This window comes from Heloderma suspectum, chromosome 8 (genome assembly GCF_057233095.1).
Source record: "Heloderma suspectum isolate Gila_16-S chromosome 8, 16-S_ref, whole genome shotgun sequence".
Lineage (NCBI taxonomy): Eukaryota > Metazoa > Chordata > Lepidosauria > Squamata > Helodermatidae > Heloderma > Heloderma suspectum.
Window position 1 is genome coordinate 25,764,198 of NC_139465.1, and position 11,861 is coordinate 25,776,058.

Genomic DNA, 11,861 nt, shown 5'->3' on the forward strand with positions numbered 1-11,861 from the left:
CCCACATTTCTGCTGTCCCCCCCCCCCCCGCCTTCTTGGGTAAATGCTGCTGGGAGTTGCAGTCTAGACAAAGCAGTTCTAAGACTTGTGGCCTTCCTCTTGTTGCAGCCTCTTGGATCCCATCCTGGGGGTGGTGATTGTGAAGGGGGTTCCTGTGTTAGTGCCGACATCACTATAGGGCAGATTGAAGTAGGGTTCCTTCTGCAGAACAGCAAAGAGGAGCCCAGGTTTCCCTACCTAAGAAGATCCCTCTGGGGAGAGGTGTTTTTTCTCCTGCACCCAGAGAAAACTGAACTGCGCAGCTGCCTTGAACCCTGCAAACTGTGCTATGCTGGGAAAACGACCGGGCCAAGTGCCACTGAAAACCAAGGATGGTGCCTTGGGCCCAGCTATGGTTTTCTAGGCTTGTTGCCTCCTGCTGTGCGCCCCTTGCTTGGCCCTGGAGACTGCAGTTGCTCTTGTGTCTCATTTCCTTCCCCCTGCTGCGCTCAGCTGCGAAGAGGAATCCAGCAGCTGCCCCACAAGGTTGCAGGACGCCTGCCGTGTGTCGCTTGCATCAGCTCATTTCCTTTCAGATCCCCTTAGGGTGTGTCCCCCCCCCCCTTGCCTCCAGGAACACTCTGTAACCTGGAAGATTGCTCTGGGAGATCTCACTAGTTATTTGTTCTTGTCTGTCAAGAACATCCACCCCTGCCCTGGCCCACCACACACATGTTGTTTGTTTTTTTATTACATTTATATCCTGCCTTTTTTCCTTATTAAGGAACCTAAGGCAGCACACATAAATCCTCCTCCATTTTATCCTCCCAACAACAACCTTGTGAGGTAGGTTGGGCTGAGAGTCTGTGACCGGCCCAAAGTCACCCAGTGAGCTTCCATGGCCGAGTGGAGACTAGAACCCAGCTCTCCCAACTCCCAGTCCAACACTCTAGCCACTATACCACACTGGCTCTCAACTTAAAAGATTGTGGGTTTCCATGGGGTAACACAGCTAAAGAGTTAATGGAAACTGCAGGGAGTCATTGAATAAGAAACGTGTATGTGTAGATCAGCGGGAAATTCATTGTCATTGTCTTAAGGCTGAAAAAGAAACCTTTTGTTCCACCCTCACTAGTCTGTATCTCCACTTCAGGTGGTGCCATGAGAATATTTAGTCACAAAATCGGAGCTTAAGCCCATTGTCCGCACACACACACACCTTGAACATAAAGGGTCGCATAGTCTTAGGGCAGTGAGCACAGTGGAGAGAGATGAGCTTGCAAAGTGTTCCTTGAATAAGAGCAGAGATGTGGTGACCAGGTCCGTTTTTATCTGACAACTCTCAGAGGGCATGTGGTCCAGGTGGTTTTGGGCATTAGCATCCTTTCATAAGCAAACAAAGTGATGATGTTCCAGTATAATAAATAAGATCAGAGTGACATAATAGAGGCTCACAGCCCTGAGATCTGGTCTTCCTAGCTGATGGGCCACATCAAAGGCTGGCTAAGTTTCAGTCTTTTCTTTTTTTCCCCCTTGAGCAACCCAGGAGGAAAAAAAGAAAGGAAAAAGAAGAGGAAAGCTGGGTACTCATTTTACGGACCTCGGAAGGATGGGAGGTTTTTTTCCCCCTTGAGCAACCCAGGAGGAGGAGGAGATAATTTGGGCACATGACATCTGGCACTGGAGAAAGGATTCTGGAGGTGCAGATATGTGCCCCAGTTGATGGATGGATCATCCGCTTTTTCTTTCTCTTGAGTGCAAGACAATATCCGGCTGCTTTCAGCCTGCCCTACCAATTGATCTATTGATGGAAGTGGTGCAGGCTGGCTCAAAGCCCAAGGCATTGATGGGAAATCCAATTAAGATAATGGTTTGCAGGGCCGGCAAGCTCTGCTTTATGTGCTGTATGTGAGCCAAGGACAGGGGCGGAAGATTTGCCCGGCTCTCTGAAAGTGCTTGGCTTAGCTTCCCACATCACAGGGGGCAACCTGATGCCCTCCAGATGTTTTGGGTAACAACTCCCAGAATTCCTGACCATAGGGCATGCTGGCTGGTCTTATGGGATTTGTAATCCAAACCATCTGGAAGGCACTAGGTTGCTTACCTCTGGCCCAGATTTGCGAGGGGGAGGGAGGCCAGATGGGAGTATGGGGCATTTCTCAGTGATGGGTGGGTGTCCAGTTGGGATTCAGGATCTTGAACCTGGGTGGGTGGGTGGTTTGCATATGCTTGTGATTACTAAGCTCTCTTAGGGTAGTTCACAAATCTTAATACATTAAAAAGAACAGCTGCACCAAAGAAGATGAAGTAGGGGAGAGGGAATCCTCCAGAAAAGTCTGTTAAGAGTTTTTCCCTTGATAAAGACCTGTGTCGAAACACGTTGGGAATTCCATTGGTGCAGCTGTTCCTTTTTTTGATCTTGGTTTCCAGCCTCACAGCTGTTTTTTTAAATCCCTATTGGTATTGTTGCAGGTTGCCCATCTTCTCTAAACTTTTACAAGCAGCTTCTTAAAGATCAGAGAGAGATGGGAGGTTCCTTCCAGTAGTACCGCAGGACAGTAAGACTCCAGACCTTGCCAATTTTAGACTTGCAGTGCCTTTCATTTACCTTGACTATCTTCTGGATTGGACTGGCCTGCTGCTAGGGGTGGCCACTTACACATTGCCAAAAAAAGAGGAAATGTGTCTCCCCCACCCAAAAAAAGAACAAACAGAGGCAGATTTGCATAGAAGTTGCACATATTTGTGTGTATAAATGCACATTCAGACAGCATAACTATCATTTAAAATGAAATACGATACATGTCACCATAGTGGGGAAGACTGTGTACCTGCCTGCTCCACCTGCTGTCCAGGTACTAGCTGTGGATGGACAAATTCAAGGCCCCTGCTCTCCCTTCTTATGGTTGTGTTATCCTTGGACAGCCCTTCAAATAGAGGACTGTTCTCTGTAAAGTAGGACACTTGGCCATGTTAAGTGCTGGCACTCCTTCCAGTTTTAAAAAACAAGGACTGAGAAAAGAGGAATGGTGACTTGAACCTCAAATAGAAAACCTAAGTTGCAGAGACCAAAGGTGAAATGAAGCTGCTACTGCCTCTTTCAACCTAGGCCAGTAGGCTGCTGGCTAGAGACGTTGGAGAAATCCACAACAGAATCAAATGAATTCAGATTTCTATGAATCCGATGTGCGGATGCTGCAGCAGACCGGCTTTTCCAGAGTTGCATGGATTCCATGGATTGAGGACTGGTTTTTTTAAAAAAACCCTCAAATTTAGTCATAGAACAATATGAAAAATTAAAAAACACCTGCTGAAAAAGCACATTTCTTCCATAGGCTAAAGCATGAAAGTGCGCATGGGGGGGTTGCACAATTTCACAAATGCAAATTTGCACAAATTTGGGGAAAATCCGATTCTGTCAATGAGTAGATGACAGAACAAAAGGCACCTGACAATCTGTGAAACACAAATGGAACGGATTTCACAAAATCCGTACATCCCTACTGCTGGCCAAACATCCTCATCTGTAGTGCGCCTGCCAGACAGACCGGGAAGATGTTCCTAGCTAGAGCTCTATATAATTTGCATCTTTGTGGATTTTTCATGCATATGTGAGGGCTGTTCATCCAGTGCAAAAGTTGGCCATCTAACCATCTCGCCTTATCCTTTATTCTAAAGCAAGTCACTCATCTCATCATTCTACATATTTTTGGAAATATAGGCAGCAAAAGCAGCTTTCCCATGCCAACACCCTGCAGATGTGTTGACTACAACTGCTGTCATCCCAGGGGCCATGCTGGCTGGACATGATGGGACTTTTAATCCAACACATTTAGCTTAGTTCTCCTTTGCCTCACGGGGCGAAAACTTCCTCTGCAACTCAGCTGGCTAAGTGAGCACAATCTCTAGAACAGGGGTAGGCAACCGGGTGTCTTCAGATGGTTTGGACTACAACTCCCATCAGCCCCAGCCAGCACAGCCTGTGGTCAGACATTCAGGAGGGCGCTGACACCCCTTCCTCCATCTTTGCACCAAGCAATTTGACACTCTGGACGCCGGAACCAGTATGAAACGCTGCAAAGCTTTATCTGATCGTGGAACTTGGGTTTTCTTTCCCTTTCACAGAATGCCCATTGCCCCAAAGTTCTAGCGGAGCAAGCAGAAAACCTTCAGCGCTGGATCTGCCTTGGGGAGTTCATCCGAGGGTCAGAGCCAAAAACTTTCCAAGCTGGGAACGAGCTCGGAGTTGTTACCCCAGGGAGCCCTTAGCTGAGGGAATGCCCCTTTTCCCTTCCTGGTGAGAGTCACTAGGTGACACCTCCGGCCGGGACCCAGAGGATGCTGCCGACGGGCTGGGGCGGGTTGGCTCGGGTGCTGCCCTGGTTGCTAGTTGCACAGACCCGGCTGCCGTGGAGACGCCTTTGCTTTCACTACACAGCTGAAAACATTTCTCCCTTGCTCTGTTGTGCAGCCTGTTTGTTCTGTTCTTGGCATCCTCGCCATTCAGGATGAAACAATGCAGCATGTGAAAGGCAGTGACGGGTTGTGCTGTCCATTGACCTCCCCGCCCAACCCCACCCCAGCCCCAGTTTACTGCCTGCTTCCCTTCCCCTTCTCCCACACCCCCTGGACTCAGTCTATGAAGCAGCCGCCGCAGTCACGCTTTGATCTTGAATGTTCTATGACACCTCGGAGACTGCTCAGCAGACTTTCCCAGCCCTCAGTTCTTCGGGTCTCATGCATGATCCCCCGGATTCCTGATGGCGTAGCTCACGTAAATGACCTGCCATGCTCCCGCAACACTGGCCGGGTGGAAGCGTGGGCACTTATTTCTGTTGCGTGGCTTAATAAGCAAGAGGAGGCGAGAAGGAAGCTGGAAAGGTGGGGGCCCGGAACGGGCCAGAGTAAGTGATGGGGAGGAATCGTGCAGCCGCGGGGGCGTCATCAACCTGAAGCTGCTCAGGCGGAATCTCATTAGCTGGAGCGCGGTCGCGGAACGGTGCGTTCAGCCGAGGAAGCGCCTCTGCCGGAGTGTGGGAACAAGCCGGATGAGCTGATGTGGACTTTGTCCCTTGCTACAAAGAGAGCAGCCAGCAGCCAGCGTTACAGAGGCTCCAGGGTCTATGCTCAGCTTTTCAGGCCCCACATTCCGGGGTGCTGACTTCGCACGGAGCAGAACCACCAAATGTGTCGTTGCCACATCCTTCCCTCCATTCTCAATCTGAGGATAATCAACACACAAGGGGGGCGAGCACACTAGCCCTCCCCCACATCATTGCTTTCATCACCCTCTACACGGGGAGGCAGTGCCGGCTTCAGGTTTTGCAGGACCGTTGGGCAAAAGACCCTCCGTGGTCCCCTCCCTCAGTGAGCCAGTGACCACCACTCTCACCAGCTCCTGCTATTCCTCATTGCCTTTCTCATCACTGGTACCACTTGCATGCTTGAGAGACAGTGAGCAGGCAGGCAGGCAGTGGCATCTGCTGTTCCCTCTTCTTGCCATCACCATTGTCTGGGCCAGAGTGCGAGGCAGGTAAACAAGGAGGTGGCAATAGATGATGAAGAGGAGCAACTCCAGGGGGCTCTTGTCAGGGAGGCCCTGCTGGGCTGTGGGCCCTCGGCAAGTGCCCAATCATGCCTACCCTCAACATCTGCCCTGTGTGGAGGGTGGCTCTGTGCAATGGAGAACCTCCTCTATCCATGGGGGCTCTCCCCGTGATCCAGAATGTTGTTTTACAATCTGAAAGGCATGATATAAAAGGAAGAGGTACGGGGAAGGAAGAGGAAAACCATGTACATGGTTTCAGGTACCCGAACTTTCCATGTACATAACGACCAGGTCGAACAGCCACTGTGGAGAGAGTTCTGGGAGAGGAAGAGCCAAAGGGCACTTAGTTGCAGCTGAGCCGATGGAGAGTGCTGTGCTCTCATCTCTCCTGTTGTAGTGCTTCCCAGGGCAGGTTGCGGATTGTGCCATGGGTTTGCTTAACAATGGGGTCGTGTGTCCCTAAACAAGACAGTTACACAGAGGGTAGCTGGAAGTATAACACCTAAGCACAGACCCTTGCAAACTTAGTTGCAGGCTTGACTACGGTTAGGCTGTTGCCCCCCTATGTGATAGAAACCATTAAAACTGGCACATGATTTTGGAAATCTGCCCAGACTTGGCCTTTGCTTCCACGGTTAATCACACTCAATAATAGCAGCGTGTGGCAGCCGCTAAATTCCGTCACCTGTCTCAGCTCATCTGAGCTCTCTGCTATACAAGGCTGGTAGGTGTGACTTTCAGTTAGGCCTGTGGCTTTCAAACAGCCTTTTGAAAGACCTCTGGTGCACCTTAGATTGGGGGACAGCTCCAGGTTTGTGGGTGGTTTCTGCAAAGTGCCCTTTATTATTTATTATTTAATATTTACTGATGTACATGTCCTCTTAAATTATCTATTTAATTCCTGGAAGTTAACATAGAGTCAATGCAAATAGATTTTCCATGACCTTTTGACAGCTAAGGGAGCGATCCTATGGCCGCTAGTCAGTGGCTAGACAGCCATAGGATATCTGGTTTTCCGGGAACTGACCTCAGAGCCCGTGCTCCGAGGTCAGTTCCCAGAGAACCGACCTCTCCCCCACCCCCCGTGCTCTGCATTCACAAGAGGAGCACAGAGCGGCCAAAACGGGGCATTCTGGGGGACGTTCTGGGGCAGGGACGTCGGAAATGCTGGTACGACACATCCTATGTGTCATCCTGCAGCCTCCTCTCCCGCTCAGCCCTCCCGCAGCTAGACAGCTGAAATCGGCTGTCTAGCCGCAAATGCAGGGCAGGAGAAGCGCGGAGGGAATGATCCCCTCCGCCCTGCATTAGATAGGCGGTCGCCTCTGAGTTCGGAGGCGGCCGCCTATCCCCATAGGATTGTGCCCTAAAAGACTGATATTATAACACTGGAAGGACAAATGCTCACCCCCTATAATGCAGTGGATTGAAGACCTAACAACACTTTCAACATTTGAACGGGTGGTATACAGACGCCACTTGTGAATGGACACATATATGGCTATTTGGTCTGCTATGTATAATATTTAGAAAGCCATATATATCTATATCTATATATCTATATATATCTATATATATCCCGCACACATACATTTCATATGCATGTATTCAAATTGATATATAAATCTGTCACTATATTTTTTTTCCTCTTTATGGTTTTGTTTTGTTGAAATTTTGCAATAGAAAATTAATTATATAAAAAATGCCCTTTATCGGGGCCTTTCCTGCCTCAGTGGGCCTTGGTGGTAGATAACAGCTGCGCTATGGTGCTAGGCAGAACCATTTTGATTTCCCACAATGCTCTAGATGCTAGAGTAACAGCAGTAGCAGCATTTTTACCCCACTCTCCAGCCAAAACAGCTCTCCAAAAGCAGTTTACAAAGATCAGGAATAAGACTATTCCTGCCATGAGGCTTACAATCTAAAAGACATGACACAAAAGGAAAAGGGACTGGGAGGAAGGAGGAAAAATGCAAACACAGGCACTAGTTCTTAGTTACAAAGTTCAACAGGTTGTCATTCAGCAGGTCATGGAGTGATCTAACCACAATGAAAGAGCGGCTGCTTCTTTCCCCATTATATCAGGGACATTGTGGGAAATTCAAATGGTTCTTCCTGATGCCCAGGCTGATCAGAGTACCCGAGATCAGGGAGGAAAACATTTTTAAAGGGGAGGGCTCAGGGCAGGCATTGAATGTACTGCATCACCATTGGTTCTGTCTCAGAAGCTTAGGAGGGGTTCTACAGTTTGATACTGTCATGAGAAAAGACCTAAATTAAAGTACTGCTTGTCACAATTAATGATCTCTTGCAGTGTGCAGGCATTCACATGCAAGGACAGCAAGGCCTGGCTGGTGGGTGCCTCATGCAAACTGAGGCAAGGTTAACACATTTATTAGGGAGTCAAGTTCTGAGATGGTTGAGTGGATTGTACTGGTTTCGATTGGAGGTGGGGCTACCATTTTTAAATAATCCTCCATCTAAAAATTTTCCTGCCAGAAGAAAAGAGAGCAGAAAGAAAGAGGCTCCAACCCTCCATCTTGGGTTTGGACTCAATGGTCTTATAGGCCCCTTCCAACCCTACTATTCTATGATTCTATGATCTGCTCTGTGAGATTTCTACCCGCAGGGGGCTGTGTTTTTAAAACAACAACAACATGGGGGCATTAAAATAGGGTACCTCTCCCACCTTTTTGAAGTTGTATAGCCCATTCTACCATTTCATTTAGTGAACAAAAGCCCTGCATCACACATGGCAGGAGGCTTGGGTGCTGGGAACTACTGCTCTTCATAAGCAAATTGGAATAGGACTCCCTTCCTGACATGTAAAGTGGCATTGAAGGTGATTCTGCATGGGCCGCTGGAAGGCCTATTCAAAATCTACCTTCATTTCTGAAGATTTCACCAGGTTTGAAAAATGTGAAGGTAATGTTCACCACTGATGGGCCTTTTAATAATAATTAAGAACAACCTTTTATCAACAACATAATGTTATTATTGTTCAAATTCTGACTTCTGCACTCCGTACAGCTTCTGTACTTGTGGAATATAAACTAGCCCTGGATGCTGTCTTTAGCTTAAATCCTCCAATGTCTTTTTAAACTGAAGATGGCATGAATCAAGCATTTAAAAGCCTGATGTTCAGATAAACAAACAAAAATAGCCCAACTAATCGATGGATCCTGACCATTCTATGGAAGTGCCCTCTCCCTGTAATTTAATTTGCCACCTTTTAGTTTTGCTTGCTAGATGGCATTGTCAATAGTAATACTATTGTGTTCAGTACTGTCCAGGATATCTCTCTTTACGTGTAATCTGCTACAATAGTGTGGTGTAGTGATTAGAGTGTTGGACTGGGACTCAGGAGACCTGAGTTCTAGTCCCCACTGGGCCATGAAGCTCCTTAGGTGACTCTGGTCCAGTCACTGACTTCAGCCTCACCTACCTCACAGGGTTGTTGTGAGGATAAAATGAGGAGGAGGATCATGTAAGCCACCTTGGGTTTCATGCAAGAGGAAAAAAAGGTGGGATATAAATGTAATAAATAAAATAAACAGCAGTCTCTACAAACATTTGTTCTGAGAAGGCAAGTTGGCAAATAAGCACTGTTAGCTTTGGGATGTCTCCAACCCGCTTCCCGCTGTCCTTTGCGTTGGCTCATTTCCCTCTCTGCAGGGAGCATATGTGTAGAATCATCTAGTCCAAGCCCCTGTTCAATGCATAAATCTTGTAGCTTACAACATCTCTGGCAGATGTCCATCAAGCTTCTGCTTAAATACCAATGGCAACGGAGAGGGCACCACCTCCCAAGGTAGTCTGCTCCTCTGTCAAACAGCTCTGAGTGTTAGGACATGCCTCCTAATATTCAAGCAAACAGCTCTGAGTGTTAGGACATGCCTCCTAATATTCAAGCAAAATCTGTACTTTCTACCCATTGGTTCTAGTCCTGTCCTCTGGAGCAACAGAGAAGAAGTTGGCTCCATCTTCTGTATGACAGTCCTTTCAGATATTTGAAGACCGCTATCATGTCCCCTCTTAATCTCCTCTTCTCCAGGCTAAACATACCCAGCTCTTTCAACTGTTCCTCACAGGGCTTGGATTTCAGACTCTGCACCATTCCTGGTCACCCCCTGGTTACACTCCAGTTTGCAAATGTCCTTAAAATGTGGCATCTAGAACTGGACACAGTACTCTAGATGCAGCCTGACCAGCGCAAAATAAGCTATGTCTGGGGTCTCTGATATGGTTCCCGTGGGCGCCAATGTGCCCCCACACACCTCTCTCGGTGCCCACCAAGCTCCCTGCCTCTCCTGATTTTTATTTTATCTCTTAAGATTTTCCTTTCTTCTTTTTAATCTGAGAGGCTGGCATGCTGCAAAGCAAAGTGCTGCCCTCCAGCACCATCTTAATTTGAGTTCAAAAGAGTGGTTTTGTGTTATGGAGTTCAGACCCCACCTTTGCCTTCTACTTAGGCCATTTCTACACAAGGCATTTATTGGGCGCTTGTGACTGGTCACTCACAGAGGTTTGTGGGTCTGTTACATGACGTCGTCAACCTCCAGGACATCTCCCATCCCTGCCCCAGTAATCTTGCTATAACCCCCCCCCCCCGAAATAAACTGGAAGTAAAACAAAAAACAAAACTGCAGGTTTTCAGCAGACGCTAGATGACATGTTCCATTAAAAAGAATGGGAAGCCCAGTCTGGCTGCCAGGAAATGGCATTTTTACTTCTGCCTTGTGAAAGGGCACACCCTCATCGCACCAAGGGAACAGAAGCAAAATGATCCAGTAAGGCTGCAGAATTTCCTTTAATGTAGAGACACCATTAGGCTCTTGGGCAAGTTACTTTTCTTTGAATCTCACCAGGTTGCCATCTGGGAAATGAGTATTTTGTGACTGGCCATGCCCACTATGGCAACCATTTTATGAATGGGCAAGCCACCCCATGGGGGCCATTTTGTGAGAGTGCCCATGATGCTCTCTCAAAATTTCAAACCTGCCCACCAGTCCAAAAAGGCTGGGAACCCATGTGTGTATGAATGATCACACACACACACACACGCACACACTATGCCCAGCACTGGCCAGGATCTCAGAAGAGGACAGGGGAGATTGGAGATGCCTCAAAGTCAGTACTACCCATCTGCAGGGGCGTTGCCAGGCTTGGGCCCCTGGATCTATTTCCCAGGTCCTGGATCCATTACTCAGAGCTCTGCATGTCCATTGAGGCCAATGGAAGATTTTCTTTTAAGCTTAATTGCATAGGGTGGAGGCTGGTGGCTCTGATGTCCATGGTGCAGCGAATCTGTGCTGGGTTTCAGTCCGAGCCAGTCAGAACTCTAAAGAAGCTATCCAAGAAGCACCTTGGATAGCTCCTTTAGAGTTCTGACTGGTTCGGACTGAAACCCGGAGCGGATTCAATGTCCCGCTGACATTGGAGCCACCAGCCTCCACTGGGTGGGAGGAATTTTCTTACAGGAAGGAAAAAGAGCAAAGCAGGAGTGTGCGTGTGGGGGGAGAAGCATGTATGGGGCATGAGAAATTGCACGGGAATTGCAATGAAAGAGGAACTCTTCATTTGGAATGATTATCGGGTGGGGAGCAAATTAAAGAACGTATTTGAGATGATCTGGATGAGAAATTAATTGGCTGGCCTTGCCGTCTGTGAAATTAAAATAAATCCTTGAAATTATTTCTAAATTTGCGTACAGATATAAATAAGCATATGCAAATTTTATGCAGTCTGTGTGTCTGGTGCCTGAATATTTTAAGTGCCTGGGAATACAACTGCTCATCTGCAGCTTATCTTTTCAGGCCAAATAATCGGTACTACCGCAAGTTGGGGCTACAGAGAGACATTCGAGGCAATGCAACTGTGTCTAATAGTTTCTTTTCAAAGGGTCAGACCTGAAGCCCACCAGGCAGTCGTATCCCCTGTCCTGAGAAGCCCCTCTATCATCCCAGATGGGTGGTGGAGTGAATCTGATCATCCTGCAGTAAAGGGCAAGTTGAAACCAACAGTAACCTCTGAGCATGTGCCAAATATTTTTGTTCTTCCATGCTCCCTGTGTACAAGACAAATGCATTCTGCACATGTTCAGAGGTTGCTATCCTCTGTATTATAAGCTGCTGTGAGGTTTGGGGTGGGGCTTTTGGGGGCGGGGAGGTAAGGGGGGATGGAAAGGGTTAAAGATGTAGTTCTTGTCAGAACACCTGCTTTGCATGCAGAAGGTCGCAGATCCAGACGTCCTTAACATCTCCAGATAAAAAAAAGGTTCCGTCGTTAGGAGAAACTCCCATTCACGGGAGATAATACAGGGCAAGAAGGTAAG